This window comes from Crassostrea angulata, chromosome 2 (assembly GCF_025612915.1).
Source record: "Crassostrea angulata isolate pt1a10 chromosome 2, ASM2561291v2, whole genome shotgun sequence".
NCBI classification, from domain to species: domain Eukaryota; kingdom Metazoa; phylum Mollusca; class Bivalvia; order Ostreida; family Ostreidae; genus Magallana; species Magallana angulata.
In genome coordinates this window covers 1,467,429-1,481,619 of record NC_069112.1, presented here as the reverse complement: position 1 = coordinate 1,481,619, position 14,191 = coordinate 1,467,429, and the positions used below count along the sequence as shown (strand labels likewise).

At 38.7% G+C, this 14,191-nt stretch overlaps 1 pseudogene; it reads left to right on the top strand.

Annotated features, from left to right (window-relative positions):
* LOC128171904 (talin-1-like) overlaps positions 1 to 14,191 on the top strand; it is a 59,946-nt pseudogene that overhangs the window by 37,205 nt on the left and 8,550 nt on the right.

The window sequence follows — 14,191 nt, the reverse complement described above, 5'->3', positions numbered from 1 at the left end:
TCTCTGTTATATAGTGTAGAGCAACAATTCAATAGTCTCTGTTCATGGTCTCTGTTATATAGTGTAGAGCAACAATTCAATAGTCTCTGTTCATGGTCTCTGTTATGTAGTGTAGAGCAACAATTCAATAGTCTCTGTTCATGGTCTCTGTTATGTAGTGTAGAGCAACAATTCAATAGTCTCTGTTCATGGTCTCTGTTATGTAGTGTAGAGCAACAATTCAATAGTCTCTGTTCATGGTCTCTGTTATATGGTGTAGAGCAACAATTCAATAGTCTCTGTTCATGGTCTCTGTTATATAGTGTAGAGCAACAATTCGGTAGTCTCTGTTCATGGTCTCTGTTATATAGCGTAGAGCAACAATTCGATAGCCTCTGTTCATGGTCTGTTATATAGTGTAGAGCAACAATTCAATAGTCTCTGTTCATGGTCTCTGTTATATAGTGTAGAGCAACAATTCAATAGTCTCTGTTCATGGTCTCTGTTATATAGTTTAGAGCAACAATTCAATAGTCTCTGTTCATGGTCTCTGTTATGTAGTGTAGAGCAACAATTTAATAGTCTCTGTTCATGGTCTCTGTTTTGTAGTGTAGAGCAACAATTCAATAGTCTCTGTTCATGGTCTCTGTTATGTAGTGTAGAGCAACAATTCAATAGTCTATGTTCATGGTCTCTGTTATGTAGTGTAGAGCAACAATTCAATAGTCTCTGTTCATGGTCTCTGTTATGTAGTGTAGAGCAGCAATTTAATAGTCTCTGTTCATGGTCTCTGTTATGTAGGGTAGAGCAACAATTCAATAGTCACTGTTCATGGTCTCTGTTATATAGTGTAGAGCAACAATTCAATAGTCTCTGTTCATGGTCTCTGTTATATAGTGTAGAGCAACAATTCAATAGTCTCTGTTCATGGTCTCTGTTATATAGCGTAGAGCAACAATTCAATAGCCTCTGTTCATCGTCTCTGTTATATAGCGTAGAGCAACAATTCAATAGTCTCTGTTCATGGTCTCTGTTATATAGCGTAGAGCAACAATTCAGTAGCCTCTGTTCATGGTCTCTGTTATATAGCGTAGAGCAACAATTCAATAGCCTCTGTTCATGGTCTCTGTTATATAGCGTAGAGCAACAATTCAATAGCCTCTGTTCATGGTCTCTGTTATATAGCGTAGAGCAATAATTCAATAGCCTCTGTTCATTTTCTCTGTTATATAGCGTAGAGCAACAATTCAATAGCCTCTGTTCATGGTCTCTGTTATATAGCGTAGAGCAACAATTCAATAGCCTCTGTTCATCGTCTCTGTTATAAAGCGTAGAGCAACAATTCAATAGCCTCTGTTCATGGTCTCTATTATATAGCGTAGAGCAACAATTCAATAGTCTCTGTTCATGGTCACTGTTAGATAGTGTAGAGCAACAATTCAATAGTCTCTGTTCATGGTCTCTGTTATATAGTGTAGAGCAACAATTCAATAGCCTCTGTTCATGGTCACTGTTAGATAGTGTAGAGCAACAATTAAATAGTCTCTGTTCATCGTCTCTAGTATATAGTGTAGGGCAACAATTCAATAGTCTCTGTTCATGGTCTCTGTTATATAGCGTAGAGCAACAATTCAATAGTCTCTGTTCATGGTCTCTGTTATATAGTGTAGAGCAACAATTCAATAGCCTCTGTTCATGGTCTCTGTTATATAGTGTAGAGCAACAATTCCATAGTGTCTGTTCATGGTCTCTGTTATATAGTGTAGAGCAACAATTCAATAGTCTCTGTTCATGGTCTCTGTTATATAGCGTAGAGCAACAATTCAATAGCTTCTGTTCATGGTCTCTGTTATATAGTGTAGAGCAACAATTCAATAGCCTCTGTTCATGGTCTCTGTTATATAGCGTAGAGCAACAATTAAATAGCCTCTGTTCATGGTCTCTGTTATATAGCGTAGAGCAACGATTCAATAGTCTCTGTTCATGGTCTCTGTTATATAGCGTAGAGCAACGATTCAATAGTCTCTGTTCATGGTCTCTCTTATGTAGCGTAGAGCAACAATTCAATAGTCTCTGTTCATGGTCTCTGTTATATAGCGTAGAGCAACAATTCAGTAGCCTCTGTTCATGGTCTCTTTTATATAGCGTAGAGCAACAATTCAATAGCCTCTGTTCATGGTCTCTGTTATATAGCGTAGAGCAACGATTCAATAGTCTCTGTTCATGGTCTCTCTTATGTAGCGTAGAGCAACAATTCAATAGTCTCTGTTCATGGTCTCTCTTATGTAGCGTAGAGCAACAATTCAATAGCCTCTGTTCATGGTCTCTGTTATATAGCGTAGAGCAATAATTCAATAGTCTCTGTTCGTGGCCTCTGTTATATAGCGTAGAGCAACAATTCAATAGTCTCTGTTCATGGTCTCTCTTATGTAGCGTAGAGCAACAATTCAATAGTCTCTGTTCATGGTCTCTGTTATATAGCGTAGAGCAACAATTCAGTAGCCTCTGTTCATGGTCTCTTTTATATAGCGTAGAGCAACAATTCAATAGTCTCTGTTCATGGTCTCTGTTATAAAGCGTAGAGCAACAATTCAATAGTCTCTGTTCATGGTCTCTGTTATATAGCGTAGAGGAACAATTCAATAGCCTCTGTTCATGGTCTCTGTTATATAGCGTAGAGCAACGATTCAATAGTCTCTGTTCATGGTCTCTCTTATGTAGCGTAGAGCAACAATTCAATAGCCTCTGTTCATGGTCTCTGTTATATAGCGTAGAGCAATAATTCAATAGTCTCTGTTCGTGGCCTCTGTTATATAGCGTAGAGCAACAATTCCATAGTGTCTGTTCATGGTCTCTGTTATATAGTGTAGAGCAACAATTCAATAGCTTCTGTTCATGGTCTCTGTTATATAGTGTAGAGCAACAATTTAATAGCCTCTGTTCATTGTCTCTGTTATATAGTGTAGAGCAACAATTCAATAGCCTCTGTTCATGGTCTCTGTTATATAGCGTAGAGCAACAATTCAATAGCCTCTGTTCATGGTCTCTGTTATATAGCGTAGAGCAACGATTCAATAGTCTCTGTTCATGGTCTCTCTTATGTAGCGTAGAGCAACAATTCAATAGTCTCTGTTCATGGTCTCTGTTATATAGCGTAGAGCAACAATTCAGTAGCCTCTGTTCATGGTCTCTTTTATATAGCGTAGAGCAACAATTCAATAGTCTCTGTTCATGGTCTCTGTTATAAAGCGTAGAGCAACAATTCAATAGTCTCTGTTCATGGTCTCTGTTATATAGCGTAGAGCAACAATTCAATAGCCTCTGTTCATGGTCTCTGTTATATAGCGTAGAGCAACGATTCAATAGTCTCTGTTCATGGTCTCTGTTATATAGCGTAGAGCAACAATTCAATAGTCTCTGTTCATGGTCTCTCTTATGTAGCGTAGAGCAACAATTCAATAGCCTCTGTTCATGGTCTCTGTTATATAGCGTAGAGCAATAATTCAATAGTCTCTGTTCGTGGCCTCTGTTATATAGCGTAGAGCAACAATTCAATAGTCTCTGTTCATGGTCTCTCTTATGTAGCGTAGAGCAACAATTCAATAGTCTCTGTTCATGGTCTCTGTTATATAGCGTAGAGCAACAATTCAGTAGCCTCTGTTCATGGTCTCTTTTATATAGCGTAGAGCAACAATTCAATAGTCTCTGTTTATGGTCTCTGTTATAAAGCGTAGAGCAACAATTCAATAGTCTCTGTTCATGGTCTCTGTTATATAGCGTAGAGCAACAATTCAATAGCCTCTGTTCATGGTCTCTGTTATATAGCGTAGAGCAACGATTCAATAGTCTCTGTTCATGGTCTCTCTTATGTAGCGTAGAGCAACACTTCAATAGCCTCTGTTCATGGTCTCTGTTATATAGCGTAGAGCAATAATTCAATAGTCTCTGTTCGTGGCCTCTGTTATATAGCGTAGAGCAACAATTCAATAGTCTCTGTTCATGGTCTCTGTTATATAGTGTAGAGCAACAATTCAATGGTCTCTGTTCACGGTCTCTATTATATAGTGTAGAGCAATAATTCAATGGTCTCTGTTCATGGTCTCTGTTATATAGTGTAGAGCAACAATTCAATAGTCTCTGTTCATGGTCTCTGTTATAAAGCGTAGAGCAACAATTTAATAGTCTCTGTTCATGGTCTCCGTTATATAGCTTAGAGCAACAATTCAATAGTCTCTGTTCATGGTCTCTGTTATATAGTGTAGAGCAACAATACAATAGTCTCTGTTCATGGTCTCTAGTATATAGTGTAGGGCAATAATTCAATAGTCTCTGTTCATGGTTTCTGACCACCATGTTAAAGCATGCATTGAGTGTCATTGGATTGTATTTACAATTATAGACTCTCCAGTTGTAGGCTGTTAAGAGTTTGTAATGTATATATGATATTAATAGATACAGGGCTCAATATAGTGGTATGACGTCGCACAGAATCTAGATACATCACAGACGATATAATTAAAACGACATTACGTATCGTGATAGAAGTTTAGACAAGATTGTTCAATAGTTCACACTGTGTATCGTTGAGAAGGTTGAAATTCAATCCGTATCACCTGTATCTTGCATGTTTCTGTGTATCATATATCATATATATCATAGAATCGGGAACAGCGCTAAGTGGGGGTTGCTATTTACTTTACTAACATGTATTGCTGGAGAAAGCGTATCATAGTTAACAGAATTGTATCGTGTATCAAGAAATATCAGAGTTAACTTGTTCTACAGTATACCAGGAAAAACAGATATATGTGTGTTTATCTCTATGTTAAAAGTTTGTAGGGTATCAGGCTATGTATCATATATATACAAGCATCATCTTGTGTGCTACATGAAAAAATACTTTGATGAATGGAGGAGATTATCTACTTTTCATACTTTTGCCAAGATCTAAAATCAGTTTTGTATTAAGAATTAATATTTTAACTAACAATTTTACTTCATACACAGAGTAGACTTGTAATGACTTTGCTTTGATTAACTTGTAATTATTTCTAACCTTGTCACCAGGATGTGTTTTGTGTAGAGATGATTTAGAGTTTTCTCCCCTTGTAGGTGTTGTCAGCAGCAACAGTGGTTGCTAAGCACACGTCCGCCCTGTGTAACGCCTGTCGCCTGGCCTCCAGCAAGACCTCCAATCCTGTCGCTAAGCGACACTTTGTACAGAGTGCCAAGGACGTTGCCAACAGCACAGCCAACCTGGTCAAGGCCATCAAGGTGAGTGTCAAGATCAGCCCTGAGGTAATTACAGTAAATGAAAAGCTATCGATAAATACAGGAAGTAAGACAGCTAGCAATATATAGCAGATAGCTACTAAGCTAGCTACATTTAGCAGACAGTTAGCAAGTTAAAGCACCCAACTACCAGGATTATGTTGTCCTGTAAAACCCCATATTAGAAATGTACTTGAATATGTTCATGGTGGGGTTTCATAATTCAAGAAAGTTTAATGCAGTTATTCCTAATTTTCTGGGACAAGACACACAGATGACTTATCTGTATATATATGTAGACAAGGAAGGCCCAAGAGCCCATTGTGTCGGCAGGTAAGGCGATGATGGATGGAGCGTGTCACATGGTGACGGCCGCCAAAAAGCTGGCAGTCAACCCGAAGGACCCGCCCACTTACCAACTGTACTCCAACCACTCCAAGAGTGTGTCCGAGGCCATCAAACGACTTGTGTCCTCCATCAAGTAAGTTTGTCCACCATTAGTGAGTCTTTCCTTCATCAAGTAAGTGTATAGTGCAAGTCTTTATTATAATGCCAGCTCCTAACGTTGGTCAACATTTCTAGATTTACAAAAGTGTTAGCTCTTCAATGGCCTGGTTCATTCCTAAAAGTGATTTTAAATTTTCAGACATGTATATTATAGTATTTTACTGTATTTCTGTGAAGCTTGATTTTAATTTGTTTGAGGTCCATTCCACTATACATCTGTTATTTCTTGACACATATTATAGTATTTGACTGTATACTTTCAAGGAATGTAATAATCTTGAACTGAACATATATCCTGTAAAACATCAGGACCTGTTTGACTATATACATCTGAATATTTCAGGGACTGTGCGCCGGGTCAGCGTGAGTGTGACGAGTCGATCGACAAACTGAACCGCTACATCCGCGACCTGGACCAGGCCTCACTGGCCGCCATCAGTCAGAGTCTACAGCAACGGACCGAGAAATCCCTCAGGGTCAGTACTTACTCCACCCAAAACCACCTTTTCCCCATTCACCAATATGTCTCCATGAGTCCAGATTTGTAAATTATCAACCCCTCATTCCCAATATCTAGATATTTAAGTTTTCAAATTTTCCCTTTCATGTCTAGATTTTTAAGGTATCACCCCCTCCCTTGTTTCAACAGTTTAACATATTTATTTGATAGTTCACCTCTCCCCCCCCCCCCCCTTTATTAAGATTTTAAAGTAATCAAAATATGTTCAATTTTCAATATTCGTAAATAATCATTACCGGTAATTATTACTGTTGAATGGTATTATAGGGATTCCAAGAACAGATGATTGGGAGTGCAAGAGAAATCCATGACCTTTGTTCCAAGGTCAAGGATTCAGCTAAAGCAGAGCCGGAGAATCTGGGTCACAGGGTCAGTATACAGAGCATCGGTTGTGATATTTAATACTTATTATGTGAGATAACATGGCTCATTCTCTGTGAAATTTGAATGATAATCCAAAATAATAATGGTCATTTTTTACATGCCTTTTGTTAGCACAATGTACACAGAGGTAAGTACTAACTTTTAAAGTTCCCCTTTATCTATAGGTGACAATGATGGCCAGCTACTTTGGCCCACTCTCGGACGGTGCTGTAGGCGCCGCCTCGCTTATCCAGAACTCCAAACAACGGACCCACATCCTGGACCTGACTAAGACCGTGGCCTAGTCGGCACTTCAGTTCATGTACTCCTGTAAGGAAGGGGGAGGCAACCCTAATGTAGGTGTACCTTAAGATAGAAGGGAGAATGTACCTTAAGATAGAATGGGGGAAGTGTACCTCAAGATGGAAGGGAGAGAATACCTTAAGATGGAAGGGAGGGAGGGATGTACCTTAAGATAGAAGGGGAAGTGTACCTTAAGATGGAAGGGGGGGGGTGTCCCTTAAGATGGAAGGGGGATTGTACCTTAAGATAGAAGGGAGAATTACCTTAAGATAGAACTTAGAAGGGGAAGTGTACCTTAAGATGGAAGGGAGGGATGTACCTTAAGATGGAAGGGGGAGTGTACCTTAAGATGGAAGGGGGAGTGTACCTTAAGATGGAAGCGAGGGTTGTACCTGAAGACAGAAGGGTGAGTGTACCTTAAGGTAGAATGAGTAGTGAACCTAAAGATAAAAGGGGTAGGGAACCCTAGGTAGGTGTACATTAAGAGAGAAGAGGAATGAGCTTAAAGAAAAAAGAGGGAGTGTGTACCTTATTATAAAAGGAGAGTGTACCTTAAGATAGGAGGGGGAGGCAACCCAGAGATAAGATAGAGAGGTTAGAGTATCATAAGATAAAAAGAGGAGGCATGTTTAAGTCTGGACTTCATAGCAAATCCTTACAATAGACAAGTGTGTGCACGGATCTTCTGTAGACTACAATATCTTGTTTTATGTTGAAGGCCCCTAAGCACACCCATGATAACATTGACACAGCAGCAAATCCTTACAATAGACAAGTGTGTGCACGGATCTTCTGTAGACTACAATATCTTGTTTTATGTTGAAGGCCCCTAAGCACACCCATGATAACATTGACACAGCAGCAGACAACACAATGGACGTCGTACAGGACCTGTTACAGTCTCTGGAGGATGCCGCCTCACAGGCCGGCGTAGTCAACAGTATGATAGAGAAACTCACCAAATCAATCACTAAGGTAGGTACAATCTTTACATAAAGGACCTTCTTTCCTCCAAAATTTGCTCTGTTTAAAGTCCCCAATATTGTGTTGATAGTGGCACTGGAGGAAGAATTTGATCGACTTTAATTTTTTAAAATCATGAAATTTTAACAAACTTATGCCATTATGAACATTTTGGATACATATCGGTGTAACATAATAAGGTCTATCAAATAAAGGAGTCTGTGTTTACAATATTGACACCCTTTTGTTTCTATGGTTACAGACGGACGAGCAGACAATGGTGAGGGAGGGGATGTCTTTCGTGGAGTACCTGTCCAACATGGTCAGTCTGGCCAAGAAGATCGCCATGACGACGCAGGAGATGGTGGGCAAGGCGGGGGTGAACCCGGGCGACCTCGGGCGACTGGCCAATCAGCTGACACGAGACTACGATGTGTTGGCCAGTAACTCCGCAAATGCCGCCGCAACCTCCAACAGTCAGGATGTAAGTGGAGTCACAAGTCTGATACAATGTCTGGTGGTTCCTAGTTTATTAGTTTATCTGTTACTTTAAAAATGTTTTGTAGACAAATTTGGATGAATATTGTGTGCTCTGTGTACTGTTCAGTCAAGAATATGGTTATCTGCATGAAAAAGTGTTCATTTGGTTTTATTTTGATTCAAACATTTTTCCTGTCTAGCTGAATATTGAATTTTTAATGGGAAATTCCCTTGAAACCAAAGATGCTGGCTTTATAATCAGTGTAATTGCTACCATAATATTTAAGTTTAACAGATCTCTGAGAAATCCATTATGTTGGGTCTGTAGATTTCCATTGATTTCATTGTTATATATTTTGTTGGTTTATCTGTAGATTGCGAATCGCATCCGTACGACGGTCCAAGACCTGGGTAAGAGCTGTGTGGAACTGGTACAGGACGCCGGCAAAGTCCAGGGCGACCTACACGACACATACGCGAGACGCGATCTCCAGGACCATGCCCGCAGCGTCAGTGAGAAGGTGGCCTTTTGTTCTAGCAACACTACAGTCCGGGTCTCGCAGTACCCAGGCCTGTATCAATGCGGCGAGCGCGGTGAGCGTAATCATTGCTGATCTGGACACCACCATTATGTTTGCCACCGCCGGAACTCTGTGTACTGAGGAAGATGACAGTTTCACCAGCCACAGGTAAATGGGACAAATAGTCCTCAATACCCCCACCCACTGACAAAAAGTCCTCAATGCCCCCACCCACTGACAGATAGTCCTCAATACCCCCACCCACTGACAAATAGTCCTCAATACCCCCACCCACTAACAAATAGTCCTCAATACCCCCACCCACTGACAAATAGTCCTCAATACCCCCATCCACTGACAAATAGTCCTCAATACCCCCACCCACTGATCCACTCCAACAGTAGTCTCATACTGAAGAATCATTAGATTTTGTGGTGGATCAATTTTCGTGGAGTTTGTGGGTACCTCTCATCCATTAATGAATAAGGGTTATAGAGTCATACTTCCTATTGTAGGTATGAAATAACTCATGAAAGTAATGCATGGAAATTGTCCCCCACAAAGTTTAATGATTCCACGATATTTATTTTTGTAACCACTTATAGAGAGGACATCCTAAAAACGGCGAAGGCTTTGGTAGAGGAGACCAAGAAGTTGGTACAGGGCGCCGCCTCAGATCAGGAAACGCTCACCGGGGCCGCTCAACAGGCCGTCAAAACCATCACCAAACTCGCAGATGTCGTCAAACTAAGCGCAGCCTCACTCGGATCTAACCAACCAGGCTCAGGTACGTGGCTTATAACTTGGCATTGTAACGATGAAGGTGTTGAATCAATTAATTTGCCAAAGTGATCAAATTTTCAAGAGGGAAATAACTGAGTAAGCTTGTTTTCAGGTGATGATAATTAACGCGGTGAAGGATGTGGCTTCCGCACTCTATGATCTGATCAGCGCTACCAAGAACGCCTCCGGCAAAAACGTCTCTGATCCGGCAATAATGACCCTCAAAGAGTCTGCCAAGGTCACTCAAAATTCAACATTATTTCTTATTTTCATTTAACCTTGACCAAAGTTTTTTAAAACCTTTGTTTATTATTTTTTATTTAAACTCAAAAAGTTTTGAAAATATTTGCTTATATAAATGCTCAAAATTTTGATTAGTGAATTACTGTAACATAAGGACGGAGCGTTGACCTTGTGTTAGAACTTTAACCTTGATGAGATGGTAGTGTTGTGGTGTAGTGATGTAATGCACTCTCTTCTTCTATGGAAAAACCTCTTCTGGCAATCAATTATTGGAGTAGCCCAGGTCTATAATTATAAACCTTTTCTGCTAATCATTATTTCAAACAATTCCAGGCACAACTTAAATTTTTATTAGCAATGATTTTTCTGTATTCAAAATGTAGATAAAGTTTTTTTTTTAAAGTCAATTTTAAACAGGTTTAAAAATTGAAAAGTTTTCTGTGCATAAATATTTTTTTTATTTCTTAATTGTAAGAAATATATACAGTATAATTTGACAAAGGCCGCCTAGGCGTTGATAGATACAATTGTTAAGTTAACTGTTGTCTGATTTGTGGAGTCGTGTGATTTTACAGAAGACAGACTCCCTGATCGAGGGTTTTCCGGACGGGTATACTATCTAGATTTCCAGCATGTACTGAGTGCAGTTAAAAATTTCGAGCCATCTAATTGGATGATATTTCTCTGTTCTAGTGTTGTTGACAATTTACAAAAACAAGAGCTGTTAATGAAACAATTTAAAAAAAGGAAGAAAAATATTGAATGTTGTGATTAATGACTTTTTGTGAGAGCTTCTATCATTATAAATTGAAATTTTGAAATCCTGTAGAGGTTTGAGATTTAAGAAACAACAGATTGCATTTGAATTGGTGTTTCCATAGAAACCATCCCCCTGTTTCACACTGAACCATTGACCAGGCTACTAGTGACAACTGTGTTCATTTCTTCCTGCAAGTTACAGAAAATTTCTGCATGGGGATTAATTATTGCTAAAACATGTTCACCCCTTTCCTCCAATGTTTCTTTTACCGACTTGCACTGTACACTCAATCAGCATATGACTACAAATTATTGTTGACACACTACCTTTTACCGACTTGCACTGTACACTCAATTAGCATATGACTACAAATTATTGTTGACACACTACCTTTTACCGACTTGCACTGTACACTCAATCAGCATATGTCTACAAATTATTGGTGACACACTACCTTTTACCGACTTGCACTGTACACTCAATCAGCATATGTCTACAAATTATTGGTGACACACTACCTTTTACCGACTTGCACTGTACACTCAATTAGCATATGACTACAAATTATTGTTGACACACTACCTTTTACCGACTTGCACTGTACACTCAATCAGCATATGTCTACAAATTATTGGTGACACACTACCTTTTACCGACTTGCACTGTACACTCAATTAGCAAATGACTACAAATTATTGGTGACACACTACCTTTTACCGACTTGCACTGTACACTCAATTAGCATATGACTACAAATTATTGTTGACACACTACCTTTTACCGACTTGCACTGTACACTCAATCAGCATATGACTACAAATTATTGTTGACACACTACCTTTTACCGACTTGCACTGTACACTCAATTAGCATATGACTACAAATTATTGTTGACACACTACCTTTTACCGACTTGCACTGTACACTCAATTAGCATATGACTACAAATTATTGTTGACACACTACCTTTTACCGACTTGCACTGTACACTCAATCAGCATATGACTACAAATTATTGTTGACACACTACCTTTTACCGACTTGCACTGTACACTCAATCAGCATATGTCTACAAATTATTGTTGACACACTACCTTTTACCGACTTGCACTGTACACTCAATCAGCATATGACTACAAATTATTGTTGACACACTACCTTTTACCGACTTGCACTGTACACTCAATCAGCATATGTCTACAAATTATTGGTGACACACTACCTTTTACCGACTTGCACTGTACACTCAATCAGCAAATGACTACAAATTATTGGTGACACACTACCTTTTACCGACTTGCACTGTACACTCAATTAGCAAAAGACTACAAATTATTGTTGACACACTACCTTTTACCGACTTGCACTGTACACTCAATCAGCATATGACTACAAATTATTGTTGACACACTACCTTTTTACTGACTTGCACTGTACACTCAATCAGCATATGACTACAAAATATTGTTGACACACTACCTTTTACCGACTTGCACTGTACACTCAATTAGCATATGACTACAAATTATTGTTGACACACTACCTTTTACCGACTTGCACTGTACACTCAATTAGCATATGACTACAAATTATTGTTGACACACTACCTTTTAACTGACTGGACATTGTAAATTTACCTGGTAGTTTAAAGTTTCACATTTTTTGGGGATGGAAAAAGCAGTAAAGCTATTGTAGAGTATTAGTTTTGCAGTAAAGCTATTTTTGAGTATTAGTTTTGCAGTGCTTTCTTGATAGGAAGAAATGAGCACAGTTTGGTGTAACATGTTTGTGTTGCAGTAACAATGTTGTTTCCAGCTCATTTCACTCCCTGTGGTGGTTATAGCCAGCACAGGACTCCTATACATATCATGATTTGTCAGTGGAAACAGTAAGCTGCTAAGTATTTTAACTCAAGAATTTGAATTCAGTACCAATAATTATATGAGCTGCGTGAACTACCAAATCATTTTGCCTCTCAGACTCGGGGAACTTGACCATCGGCTTGATTCACTCGAAAAGAAAAACCTTTTGGTAATGTTATAAAATGGTGGCTATTTTGTAATTTTTGTACCATTTCAAACCTCAGGAAGAGAAGACCTCTATATTTAACATTAAAAAAAAGGATTTGGAGAAAAAAATATAAAAATAAGCATGAATTTATATATTTAAAAATTTGGCTATAAAATAACTTGACAGTACATCTGACCATTTGGCCACCTTAAGTTTAGCTGAGAGGCAGGATGTTGGAGTTTGAGGCCTGTAGTATTAAACCTCCCTGCAAGCTTCTGTTGAGAGCATGAGGCTGGGACATGCAGATATCTCCAGACACCTGCATTGTGTCTCCCTGTTCATACAAGCTTGTGCTTTCATCTCAAACCAAGCATTGTTCAGACAAACAAACCTTGTTTCATTGTGTTAGGCTAATCTTTAAGGTACAATGACCTATTTGATAAGAAAGACAATGCATTGTTCAGACAAGAAAATCTTGTTTCATTGTGTTAGGCTTAGCTTTAAGGTACATTGACCTATTTGATAAGAAAGACAACTCTTGCATGAAAAATTCAAATGCTTTTCCTTTTAATAAGTCTGAAGAAAGAAAAACTCAAGTCTCAATGAATATTTTATTTAATTTGATAGTGTAATTGATGTCATAGGTAGGGCTGAATAAGGATATCTCCATGTTGTGACCATTAATGTATTATGATCTATGTTAGATAGGGAAGCCTTGTATATCTTGTTCTTATTTACATATCTTGCTTGACTCTGTATAACATGTCTGTGTTAATTAAAAATAATTGTTCAGAGAAACGTGTTTGATTTTGATCGAGGTGAAGGATGGTTATGACATTCAGAGATAAACAATATTGTAGAAGTTTGTGTTAATAGTCATCAAATAAAAACAGTATTACCAAGTCATATGTATCAAACACTTGAAAAAAATCATTCTTAGGTAAGTAAATATTGTTTTAAAAAGTTTTGTCTGACCTGCCTTATCAGAAATTTGTTTTTGTAGTGTAAAAAGATGAAAAAAAAAGAAAATTAGCAAAATTCAGGATGTATGATAAGACAGTTATTAATGAAAACAGTCACTTATCAATGAAAATGAGAGTATGTGTAAAACAACAGATGAAGTAAACAGTAAATATCAATCTCCCCTCCAGGTGATGGTGACCAACGTGACATCGTTACTGAAGACGGTGAAGACCGTGGAGGATGAAGCCGCGCGGGGAACTCGGGCCCTGGAGTCTACCATAGAAGCCATAGGACAGGAGGTTAAGGTAATACACTGATACACAGGTAACTACAGGTACAAATACAGGTAACTCAGGCCCTGGAGTCTACCATAGAGGCCATAGGACAAAAGGTTAAGGTAATACACTGATACACACAGGTAACTACAGGTACAAATACAGGTAGCTCGGGCCCTGAAGTCTACCATAGAGACTATAGGACAGGAGGTTAAGGTAATACACTGATACACAGGTAACTACAGGTACA